The sequence below is a fragment of the Thalassophryne amazonica genome, chromosome 6, assembly GCF_902500255.1.
Source record: "Thalassophryne amazonica chromosome 6, fThaAma1.1, whole genome shotgun sequence".
NCBI lineage: Eukaryota > Metazoa > Chordata > Actinopteri > Batrachoidiformes > Batrachoididae > Thalassophryne > Thalassophryne amazonica.
The window spans coordinates 32,204,139-32,216,764 of NC_047108.1; positions in this window are offsets into that span (position 1 = coordinate 32,204,139).

Genomic DNA, 12,626 nt, shown 5'->3' on the forward strand with positions numbered 1-12,626 from the left:
TATAATTACTCTAAATCAATAATAATCACAGTATTTATTTAAAATGCATAAAGTATATTGTCTGAATTGCATAATAATTATGTTACCTATACAAGATAAATGGCAAAGGTAACATAATTATTATGCAATTCAAACAATATACTGTATGTATGTATGTATGTATTTTAAATAAATACTGTCATTATTATTGATTTAGAGTAATTATATTTTATTAATACTAAATACATAAAGCTGAGGATTATGCATTTCAAATAAATAGGACTAATGAATATACATCTTGTAAGGTTTATTTGGTATGTTTGTATTAAAATTATCTAAAAAAAAAAAAAAGTAAATGGGAATTTGTCATGTAATAAAATTACATAAATCTTAAAAGTTAGGGTAAATATTTCTGTGAGTGTAATATGACATGTATGGTGAAACATCAAGATTCATGATGGTAGGTCTAGTTCATCCACAATTACGATGGAAATAAGCAGTTCATAATTTTTAATGCCCACACAAAATCAAACCATTATGAGAGCCATCTCTCAGTACCCAAAAAACATGATTTAATAAACACCCAAACTGAGGTTAGCCTGTTAGCTTAGCTTGGGTTTCGACTTAAAATTGGCGGTATGGTCGGACTTCATTCATCATGCCCAGGTCATGCACAGCACCCCTGCACTGAAGAGTGACATCATGCAGGGTCTACAGGTCTATGTAAAGTACCTGATTGAGGGATCAGTCTTGTGTCTTGATAAATAGTGTGGATGTCTGTTGAATTCAATTCACTTCATTTATGTAGTGGCAAATCACAATAATGCTTCCTGCTGAGTAAAATAGAGTAACATCAGGCACATATATTGTAGCACAAAAGATTCCAGCTACAGCTCAACAATACAACGTGTTCCACTAGCACATTGTTCACTTTAAATATCATGAAAATGTGCAAAACATAGAGCTGCTCTGCCCTGTAAATTGTGATTTTGTCTGTTATCTTAACATATTATTCTATGTCATTAAGACACATGATTACTGAGGTTGTTATAATAACATGAAATTATTAGTTTAAAAACATCTCAACTACAAAATAAATGCTAATTTGAAAATCCAGGCCCAACTGAATTAGAAATGTAAGTCAACTTGACTTTGGAGATAAAAACACCTGCATCATCATGCTTTTCTAGAAATGCATTGTGGGAATGCAGCTGCGGGCGGGTGAACATGTGCTCCTTTCCTCCCTTCCTCCATTTTGGACGCAAGTTGGAGGGCATTGTCGACCGCATGTTTCTTCGGAGGTAAAACTTTCACTCGGTGAAATTAATCGATTTCATTTAAGTGTGTGTGTGTGTGTGTGTGTGTGTGTGTGTGTGTGTGTGTGTGTGTGTGTGTGTGTGTGTGTGTGTGTGTGTGTGTGTGTGTGTGTGTGTGTGCAAATTCAAATCACAACCAAGCAGGTCAATCAATTAATAAATCCAAGTCAAGTTGACCGACACAAAAGGTTTACACAACTTACAGTTTTAATTAAAATGAAACAGATTTGCTAGTTCAGACAACTACCCAAAATAGTTAAATCAACTGACAAATCCAAGTCAACTTAACTGAAACAAAAGGTTTCTAGAACTGACCATTTCAGATTCAAATAACTACCTGAATGAGTTAAATCAATTATGAAAGATAAATCAACCCAAACTAATGCAGGTGTTTACCTGACAAGGAATATCTAACCTAGATAACAACTTATTTTCTTTCACTTAACTTGAAATTTTAAGGCAGCCCTTTCACTTGTATTTTTAGATTGAAACAACACGTTAGATTTTACAGTGTGTGAAACGTCTTTGTGTGTGGGTATAACAGGTTGGAATACTGCCAGATCTATTTTGATTGACATACCCCTCTCATGTTTCCATGGCCCTCACACAACTGAAGCTTTCAGACCGTTAATATTGCATGACTGTGAACTTTGAGGTGGGATTGTTAGAGGATGCACATCCTTGAGTAGTTTGTTTTGTGTTGCCGTTGTTGAAAGATTCAATCTACAAGTGGCAGCTGTTGCTAAGTGTCCCATTACGCAAGTCACTGGTCTTTGTTTTCTTTGTTCTACTTTGAGTTTGCTTACTTGCAGTTTGAGAAAAGTCCAGCGGTTAGTCTGCAAACAGACCACTTGATTTCACCCGATGTCACCATCCTGCAGTTGAACTATAAGGTTGAATTCAGATGTTGGAGGAAGAACAGGTTGAGTCATTTTTTATGGAATCTCGCTGTTCATTTTTGTGATGCTCAGGTTTGCAGGTAAACTGCTTTAGTTCCATAGTCATCCACAGTAATGTTAGATTTAAGGTCCAAATGTTTCCAGTGCAAAATATTAGCACTTTCTTTTCACAATGCACTTTTAAAAAACATTGTTCTTTGTCAGCAGTAGAAATGTTATATTGAATTTAAACAATGCCATTGAAAAGAAAAATAAAAAGCCTGTCACATTGGGTGACCTTGATCACAACTTAGAATTAAAAAAGAAAAAAACAAGAAACATGTTTACAATTATTGGTCTAAAACAGAAATGATTGTCTGAAAAGTAGTTGATTCCATGGAAGACTCCACTAAATTTTGGAGGTGATCCAGATCTGGATTGGCGGATGTCAGAAATCTGATTGCTCTTGTTGCATTGTGTTGTGGAATCCAGATCCAGGTAAAGTCCAGGTCACGACGTGAATCGCGTCAGAATTCTCCTATTGCTCTTGTTAAACATAAATTTATGGCTTAAAACATCTTAAACAAAGAAGTAAAATAATAATAATAATTCACCCCCTGTACAGTTGTTAGAACGTTTTCTACCTCCAGATGGGCTTCAACTGAGACCATCAAAGCTTACTGCTTGGAAAAAAGAGATAATTGTTTCTCCAGTTATTTTAAGGCTATACCATGGTCAGTGAGAATTCCATGTCTAACTGGCGTGCATTATTTTTGTGTATATGCGCACGTAGTTCGGCGAGTTAAGTCACTGTAATATCACTCCGCTCTGGTCATCACCACAGCAAGCAAATCAGCTGTCGCAGATCAGCTGTGTTTTGACAGGTGAATGACAGAAACGTGATAAAACATGGATTTCCAAGTGAATTTTAATATTTTTGGCCAAAATAAAATGTTTGAGGAATGGAAAGAGGAGGAGAGCAAACAAAAAGAATGGCAAAAGCAATGGCATAAAGATTTAACATCAGACAAACTGGACAATATTGAAGAAGGGAAAGAAGAAGAGAACGGTTGCCAACGATGAAAATATCTTGAGACTGACATAAAATAGTCCCAAATACTTACGCATTTTTATCAAGTTCTGTTAACTTAAAGAAATATTTGTGTGTTAGCTCACTGTGTGGGACCATGGTATAACCAGATTAAACAACCCGAAGCCGTGCATTATATGGTTTGAATGCACTTCGCAGACTAACTAACTTCGCGTCGTGGTGTTTTAGACTCGTGTCGTGCATTCAAACAGTATAATGCATGGCTTCTCATTGTTTAATCCTTACTTAAATGATATCGTGTGTGACTGCAGTTTCAAATCAAATGCAGTATAAACTGGGCAGTCACCTGTAATGTGCCTTGACAAATGCCTTGTTGGATCTCTTCTGGACTACAGGGTCACTGCATGCCAAACAGCTCCACATTTCTTCTTTGCTGGAATATTTCTAAACCGTCCAGACAGTTTACACAAGATGTGAATCCTCAGTTGAACCCACCAGTGAGGAGAGCAGACTGCCAAGGAGACCAAACTGCTGAGGAAACCAGGCACCAGAGTCTACAGAGGAGATCAGGGTGCACTCAACACAATGTCAAGAAAATGAGAAGGAGAAAACAGAACTACCCAGTAGAGTCAAATTGTGCATGGGAGGAGTTAGGAAAAGACAGCCTGTGCCATCTCACCACCGTGACGTGGAAGGGACACCAAAAACAGTCCAGAACAGAAAAAGCAGAGAAGAAAACAGAAGAAAAGGAAGTTTACACACATGGCTGTCAACCAAAAGAGCTTCAGGTACAGTATGTGAAGAGAAAAAACTATGTCATGTCGCCCACGTGAGCTCGGTTTCACATGATGTGGTGTCTGCCCTGTGGTGCGCCATCCACAAGACACGCATGTCAGGCTGGACACGCCACCAGCAGATGTGGACATGATAACAGCGCCCTGCGTCTCATTCATGTCATTTCATGACTGTACGTCTGTGATCATGGGTCATCTATAGAGGAACAGACAGATCATACTTGTATAAGAGAAATTCAATAAAATGCAGTGTTTTTATATGGTGTGTGGTTTTATTTTTATTTTTAAATACGTCCATGTCCTTCTTGATATGAGGCACTTTCCCGCACCTTTTACAGTACAGCGATGGTAGCTCAGTGGTAAAGTTTCTGACTGGCAAGCAGAGCTTTTGGAAAGTGCAGGTTTGAATCCCGTGGGTGGCACGTAATTATTATTTTTTTTTTATTATTTTCACAGCAGCAGTGTGCTGTGGTTACGCATCACACTGCCACTTGTACTGTGTTCCCATGTGCACGAACTGTTGCAGTGACATTGTGCACGCCTGCCCGTCAGCTCGATATTTTTGTGGTTTGCTTATATGAGCTGTTCCGCTGTGAGTCGCCCTGAGTTGTACTTATTCGTACTATGTGTGAAGGGGCCCTTAAACACTGCACTTCATGACTAAAAATGAAACCACAGTATTTGTTGAAGAGGCTGATTAGGTCCTGAAGCTTTGGCAGTCCGGTGATCTTTTGTCAGAGAGGGTTAGAAATCCACTGCTGGTTCTGAGCTGTAAAATGGAATTACTTTAATTGAAGAGTAGCACCATCACAAATTGCTCATGATGTGCTTTTAAGCATTCATTCAAATCTATTTCTTCTTCTTCTTCTTTTGGTGGCTCCTGTAGGGGTCGTTACAGCACCCTGTCCTCTGTATCTTCCTCTGTTACCAACCACCTGCATGTCCTCCATCACCACATCGACAGACATTCTCTTTGGCCTCCCTCTTCTCCTCTTACCTGGTGGCTCCTTCTTCAGCATCCTTCAATTTTTCAGTTCAGTTTTATTATATTTATATAGCGTGAAATCACAACAAAGTCACTGCATGATGCTTCACAAGTTCAGGTTTCATCAGCAGCAGAACCAGCTCAACTCTGACCACCTCAACAACAAGAAGAAACAGTTAAAATACAAACAATTAGCATAAGCTGCTCAAATATGTAAAAAGTTACTTAAAAGCCAACTACAGCACCACTCTTGTAGAGCACAAACCTCTGCCAATGCTAGCTTCCAATTCCACAAAAATTTTACTTTGGAAGAATTTTCAAGGTCAAAATCCTGTTAGAAGTGACTTTGCACAAGCTAAATGTCAGGTGTATGTATTTAGTTCATGCACTTAAATAAAAATTTTTTTGTGGTGTTGTCAGGTTTCTGAATTCTTTTTCAGATAATTTTCACAGAACATTGGTTATTTCTGCTATGCACAATTTGTCATTCATTTTTGGCACTTAATTTCTGACTGATAATTGGAAGATAGATAAGCACGCATAAAATTGGAACCTCCATCCAATTTTGGTGGTGGAGGTAAATCCAAGAGTGACTGAGGCACTTTTGAATGAGATATATTGTAAAATGTACACCAAATGGACTTGTCAATATTAAATTCAAATATCCACAAAATCCACAATCTGGATCAGATCTAGACTGAACTTTGTCAGGCGATAGTGAGTACCAGTCTGCACCTCACTTTCAAATCTGAGAGTGATTGTGGCACATTATTTAACATATAATGTAAAATGTACATTATATGGGGTTTTCAATGTTAAATTTAAATGGCCACAAAATCTGGATCAGATCCGGATCAAACGTTGTCAGTCAATAAAGGGTACCATCCTACATAACTCTCTCAAATATGAAAGAGGCTTTGACCTTTGACCTATGACCTTGAAAATTCAAGCAGTTCTTGCCTATCATGATATGAATCTTCAGTAAAAATGTCATAACAATATATGAAAAACTGTGGGCTCCAGGCTGTTTACAAACAAACAGACAGACTCAGAACCAGAATAGCCTTTATTCGCCAAGAATCCACAAGAATACAAGGAATCTGGCCTCAGTTTGAGCTGCACTCTCTCTGTGTGGCATGTATAAATATACACTCAACAATGAATAATTCACAGTAAAAATGTGCATGTAAAATAAAATGTACACTAAAAAAAAAAATTTGGGAAATAGACAAACAGACTGAGGTTGTATATAAGGTATATGAATTAGTGAGTTTTTTGTCAGAATGTCCCGAGAAGCACTGAGCAGCCCCTACCTACAGTCTGACATAGACATGGTTTATTTATTACCTCCGCCAAGGAGGTTATGTTTTCAGTCACGTCCGTTTGTTTGTTGGTTGGTTGGTTGGTTTGTTAGCAAGTTTACTCAAAAAGTCCTCAATGGATTTCAACGAAATTTTTATTTCCATGTGACGTCAGTGACCCTATGGCCTTGGCGGAGGTTCTAGTTGGAGGTTCTAGTTATTATTATTTTGTAACCATTTCTAGCTCTAGTATCCCAACTTTTTTCAGAATGTGTTACAGGTCTTGGAGGAATGGATGTTAACAAAATGTTGTCAGTTCTGCCGGTCTGTTTTTACCTCCACCAAGGAGGTTATGTTTTCGGTCACAGCAATTTGTTTGTTGGTTGGTTGGTTGGTTGGTTAGCATGATTACTCAAAAAATCCTCAACGGATTTCAATGAAATTTTTACCAGGGGTGTATCTTGGCCTAACTTAGAAGTCATTAAATTTTGGTAATGATCTGGAACACAATCCGGATCCAGTAATTTCTTTAAGGATTCTTTATCATTGCAGGATAGGGCCAATTTCAACATTTTTGCATCTAACTTCATGAAGACAGGTCACAAAGGCTGAACAAAAATTAAGTTACGACACAACAATAATTTAGCATTTGTTTAACCACTGAATCTGAAACATGACGGTAGATGCGTGAAACGACGTGGAATAAGTCTCTTTGCCAAAGGATATTCCATGTGACGTCAGTGACCCTATGGCCTTGGCGGAGGTTTGCGCTCTCCGAGTGCTTCTAGTTTTTAAATTTGTGTTCAGTCCTGTCTTGTTGTGTATATTCAGTGTATGCGTTCTGTTTTTCAATGTGTAGTTGTGTGTGTGTGTCCTACGCTGTCTGTCCTCAATATGGGTCCCTGTCGTGTGTGTGCCCGCCGCTGTCTGTCCTCAGTGTGGGTCCCTGTTGTCTGTGTGTGTGTGTGTGTGTGTGTGTGTGTGCATGTGTGTGTTTGAAATACATTGTGTTCACTCACGTGTGTTTGTCGTCCTTGTGTTCTGTCTTCTGTGTCTGTAGTCTTTTAGTCTTGGTTCTTGTCCTCGGCCCTCTGTCTTTGTCTTCGTGGGGTTTGTCAGTATATATTATTTGGTTTATCGGGTTTGGTTTCCCTGTTTTGGCACTGTGTTTACTTTTGAGATCCATATTAACTTTCCGCATTTGTCTCTTGGTTTACTTGATCATTGTTTGAACTGTTTCTCATCTATCGTATTGTCTTTTAGTTCCACAACTTTGTGTAACTCTTGTATATCTTTGTTTTGTTCTTTCACTTTATTCATGTATTTCTTCAGTTGCGTTTTTGCTCATTGTCTCATTTCACCCCTGTAGTGTGTTTTGTCTAATTAGCATCAGTGTAAAAAGCCTTCATCTGGTCCCACGTTTTTGTGGGTTCTTATGTTTCTGTCTTGTGTTTGTTTGGTAATGCTCCCTTGGTGTAAGCACTCTGGTTCATTAATTCATCGGTGACGGCTGCTTTGTTCTTTTGTCCGTCTTAGTTGTTTCCCTGTCTCCTAGTCATTATATAGTTTGCGGGTTTAGTATTGGTGTTGTATTTATTTTCTTCTACTTTTTTTCTATGGATTCCCATTTCATTGGTTGGATGTTGTTTTCACAATTTTGGACATTTTGTATTCATGTGACTGCTCATGGGTGTGGACTTGGACAATAAATGACTGGCATTTAATCATACCTCCCATCTCAGCTGTCTGCATCTTGGGTTCAATTTGTAACTGTGACAGCAAACGTAACAAAAGAAATGAACTTGACCACATAAACCATGAAATATCTTAAATTTGTGTCTACAAAGAAAAACAAAACCAAGTAATTGTTGGAATCATTCCTAAGATATTTTATTCACATTTTACAGTGGGGTAAAAAAGTATTTAGTCAGTCCCTGATTGTGCAAGTTCTCCTACTTAGAAAGATGAGAGAGGTCTGTAATTTTCATCACTTCAACTGTGAGAGACAAAATGAGGAAAAAAAAAATCCAGGAAATCACATTGTAGGATTTTTAAAGAATTTATTTGTAAATTATGATGGAAAATAAGTATTTGGTCAATAACAAATGTTCAACTCAATACTTTGTAACATAACCTTTGTTGGCAATGACAGAGATCAAATGTTTCCTGTAAGTCTTCACCAGGTTTGCACACACTGTAGGGGGTATTTTGTCCCATTCCTCCATGCAGATCTCCTCTAGAGCAGTGATGTTTTGGGGCTGTCGCTGGGCAACACGGACTTTCAACTCCCTCCACAAATTTTCTATGGGGTTGAGGTCTGGAGACTGGCTCGGCCACTCCAGGACCTTGAAATGCTTTTTACGAAGCCACTCTTTCTGTTGTGTGTTGGGGGGGGGGGGGGGCGTGGCTGGATGTTTTGGTGTTCTTTTCTTTTCTTTGCTCTCCAGGTGGCATGAGGGCTGATTTGTCTGTGAAGAAGGTGCTGGCTGAAGAGTCTTCACCCTCATCAACATCATGGAAAGCACCTGTGCTTGGTGCTCACGTGCAAGCTGGACGACTTGCAGCTGAAGCAGATAATTGGATGGCGTTCTGCATTTAAGTCATGTGTGATTCAAGCAGAACTGCCGGGAACGCGACCTTGTGACGTTCGTTTGTGAGACGCTGAGGACCGCGCCTGGGTTTGACACATCGAGCCCGTGAAGCAGGGAGGGGTGAGGATACATGCTGTCAGCACACACGAAAGGTAATTAAGTGTTTAAGTACTTGTTGATAGTAACTTGGTGTTTTGTTACACAGTGTACTGGAATTGTAAAGAGAATTGCGTAGTTTGCTTCTCACTGCTGTGGCGTGAAGGATAAGTGATCCTCCACTTGTTGTGAGAGGCTGCTCATTTGCATAAAGTAAAAAAAAGGACACTGACCTGAGTGTGTTGCTGGCAGCGTGTGTTTATTGGAAGATATAGTTGTATCTGTTGATTTACCTCACCGTCTCTTTGCTTCACAGAGAATCAGTTTGTCGTGTCCACCTGGGGGGTGTTTGGCGGTGGTAGGAAGTCCAGGAGCGCCGGCTTTAATCCTTGCGGGCGCTGGAGAGCGAGCCGCGGATCACTCCACCAGAGGGACGTTGTTTTTTTATGTTTTTACACTTTTAAACACAGGTGTATAATAAATAGTTTTTGTTTGGAACCGTTTTCTGGTTATTTTTAGCGCTGGGTCCTGTCTGACGCAGGTTCGCTCCTCAATCCGCGTCGACACATAACACTTTCATTGCCTGAGCAGTGTGTTTGGGATCATTGTCATGCTGGAAGACCCAGCCACGTTGATCTTCAATGCTCTCACTGATGGAAGGAGGTTTTGGCTTAAAATCTCATGATACATGGCCCTGTTCATTCTTCCCTTAACACGGATCAGTCATCCTGTCCCCTTTGCAGAAAAACAGCACCAAAACATGATGTTTCCACCCCCATGCTTCACAGTAGATATGGTGTTCTTGGAATGCAACTCAGCATTCTTCTTCCTCCAAACACAACAAGTTGAGTTTTTACCAAAAAGTTCTATTTTGGTTTCATCGGATCACATGATATTCTCCCAATCCTTTTCTGGATCATCCATATGCTCTCTGGCAAACTTCAGATGGGCCTGGACATGTACTGGCTTAAGCAGGGGGACACGCCTGGCACTGCAGGATTTGAGTCCCTCTTGGCGTAGTGTGTAGCCTTTGTTACTTTGGTCCCAGCTCTCTGCGGGCCATTCATCAGGTCCCTCCGTGTAGTTCTGGGATTTTTGTTTACCGTTCTCATGATCACTTTGACCCCATGGGATGACATCTTGCGTGGAGCCCCAGATCGAGGGAGAGCTTGTATATCTTCCATTTTCTTACAGTTGCTCCCACAGTTGATTTATCCACACCAACCTGCTTGACTATTGTAGATTCAGTCTTCCCATCCCAGTACAGGTCTAAAATTTTCTTGCTGGTGTCCTTCGACAGCTCTTTGGTCTTGGCCGTGGTTGAGTTTGAAGTCTGACTGTTTGAGGCTGTGGACAGGTGTCTTTTATACAGATAACGAGTTCAAACAGGTGCCATTAATACAGGTAACAGGTGGAGGACAGAAGAGCTTCTTAAAGAAGAAGTTAAAGGTCTGTGAGAGCCAGAAATCTTGCTTGTTTGTGGGTGACCAAATATTTATTTTCCACCATAATTTACAAATAAATTCTTTAAAAATTCTACAATTTGATTTCTTGGATTTTTTTTTTCATTTTGTCTCTCATAGTTGAAGTGTACCTATGTTGAAAATTACAGACCCCTCTCATCTTTCTGAGTAGGAGAACTTGCACAATAAGGGGCTGACTAAATACTTTTTTGCCCCATTGTACATGCTGTCCCAACTTTTTCTTATTTGGGGTTGTAGGACACAAACTGCCAGTCCCAACATCAGACAGGGCACAAGAACCCCTGCATCTCCAGGTGACCCATACTCATTCCATTGTGCCATAGTATAATTGATTGTTTCATGGCACAATGGCTAAAATGTAGCACTTAAATCAACAAGTGATCGACCAAAACCATTTATCATGAATTTAACAAAGATACAAATGGACACTTGGCAGAATAATCAGGTGACAATAAAAATTAATGATACTGTCTGAAAATATGAGGGATACAGTGTGGCTCAGCAGCACGGGCAGCAGATTTCCCGTTGGGGTGATGGTGCAGTAGAGCTGCTGCGAAACCACAAAAAAAAACTGTCCCCTGTATCAATGTGGACAAGGTGAAACTCCACAGAATGTGCTGCTGGGCTATAATTGGATCACATAAGTGAGACACAAAATGAGCTCTATACATCATTACATCATTATGTAAAGGATCTTACCATGTGGGCTCAGGAATACTTCAGAAAACCATTGTCAGTTAACACAGTTCATCGCTACATCTACGTACATCCAGATTCTTACCAGTGCAAAGTTCAAAATCTAGCATCTGTGATGGTATGGAGGTGTGTTAGTGCCCATGGCATGGGCAACTTACACATCTGTGATTGCACCATCAATGCTGAAAGGTACATCCAGGCTTTTTGGAGCAACACATGCTGCCATCCAAGCAACGTCTTTTTCAGGAATGTCCCTGCTTATTTCAGCGAGACAATGCCAAGCCACATTCTGCATGTGTTACAACAGTGTGGCTTCGTAGTAAAAGAGTGCGGGTACTAGACTGTCCCGCCTGCAGTCCAGACCTGTCGCCCATTGAAATGTGTGGCGCATTATGATGCGCAAAATATGACAACGGAGACTCCGGAGTGTTGAACAACTGAAGCTGTACATTAAGCAAGAATGGGAAAGAATTCTACCTACAAAGTTTCAACAATTAGTTTCCTCAGTTCCCAAATGCTTATTGAGTGTTGTTAGAAGGAAAGGTGATGTAACACAGTGGTAAACATACCACTGTCCCAGCTTTTTTGAAATGTGTTGTAGGCATCCATTTCAAAATGAGCAAATATTTGCACAAAACAAATAAAGTTTATCAGTTTGAACATTAAATATCTTGTCTTTGTGGTGTATTCAATTGAATATAGGTTGAAAAGGATTTGCAAATTATTGTATTCTGTTTTTATTTACATTTTACACAACGTCCCAACGTCACTGGAAGTGGGGTTGTAATATAGTTTGGTAAAAATGTTACGCACACAAAGGGTGTGGTCGGCTCATCAAAGCTTACCATAGCAACAGCGTCTTCATCTTCTTCTTCTACTTCTTCGTGTTTAATGGTGGTTGGCAACCTCTCGCTCTCAGCTGACAGTGCCATTATTGACAGCTGCATCGCAATACATGCAGACAGGGCACGGAGTAACACATTAAGTGTCAGTTTTAATATTTTGCCACCGTTTACATGATATTTTATGGTCTGAAATCTCACACGATTAACCGATCAGATTTGCGGAAAAAGTGCAATTGTATTAGAATCAGTGTAGCATCATCTGGTTGCTCATGCAGGCTAACAAGTTTGGGAACTTTCATTTTTGTTTGTCATGAGAGTAGGCAAGGGAGCATAAATGCCCATTATCAAAGAAGCAAAACATGATCTGAAATCTGCAACCTCACCACTAGGATGGTACTCAATCTGAAACACTGTAGCTTTTAGGGAGGGGGATGAGAAATTCGAAAGACAGAAATGTTGATTAAAGATAGCTTCATTGATTTCAGCTCTTATTGTTTGTCTGTAGCTGTTTTTATAAGAATGTGAAGCTTTTCTGATCAATTCTGTGTGCATGTTTCATATTCCACATTTTATTGTGAATGTGTCATGCAGTACAGGACTTGCAATGGTG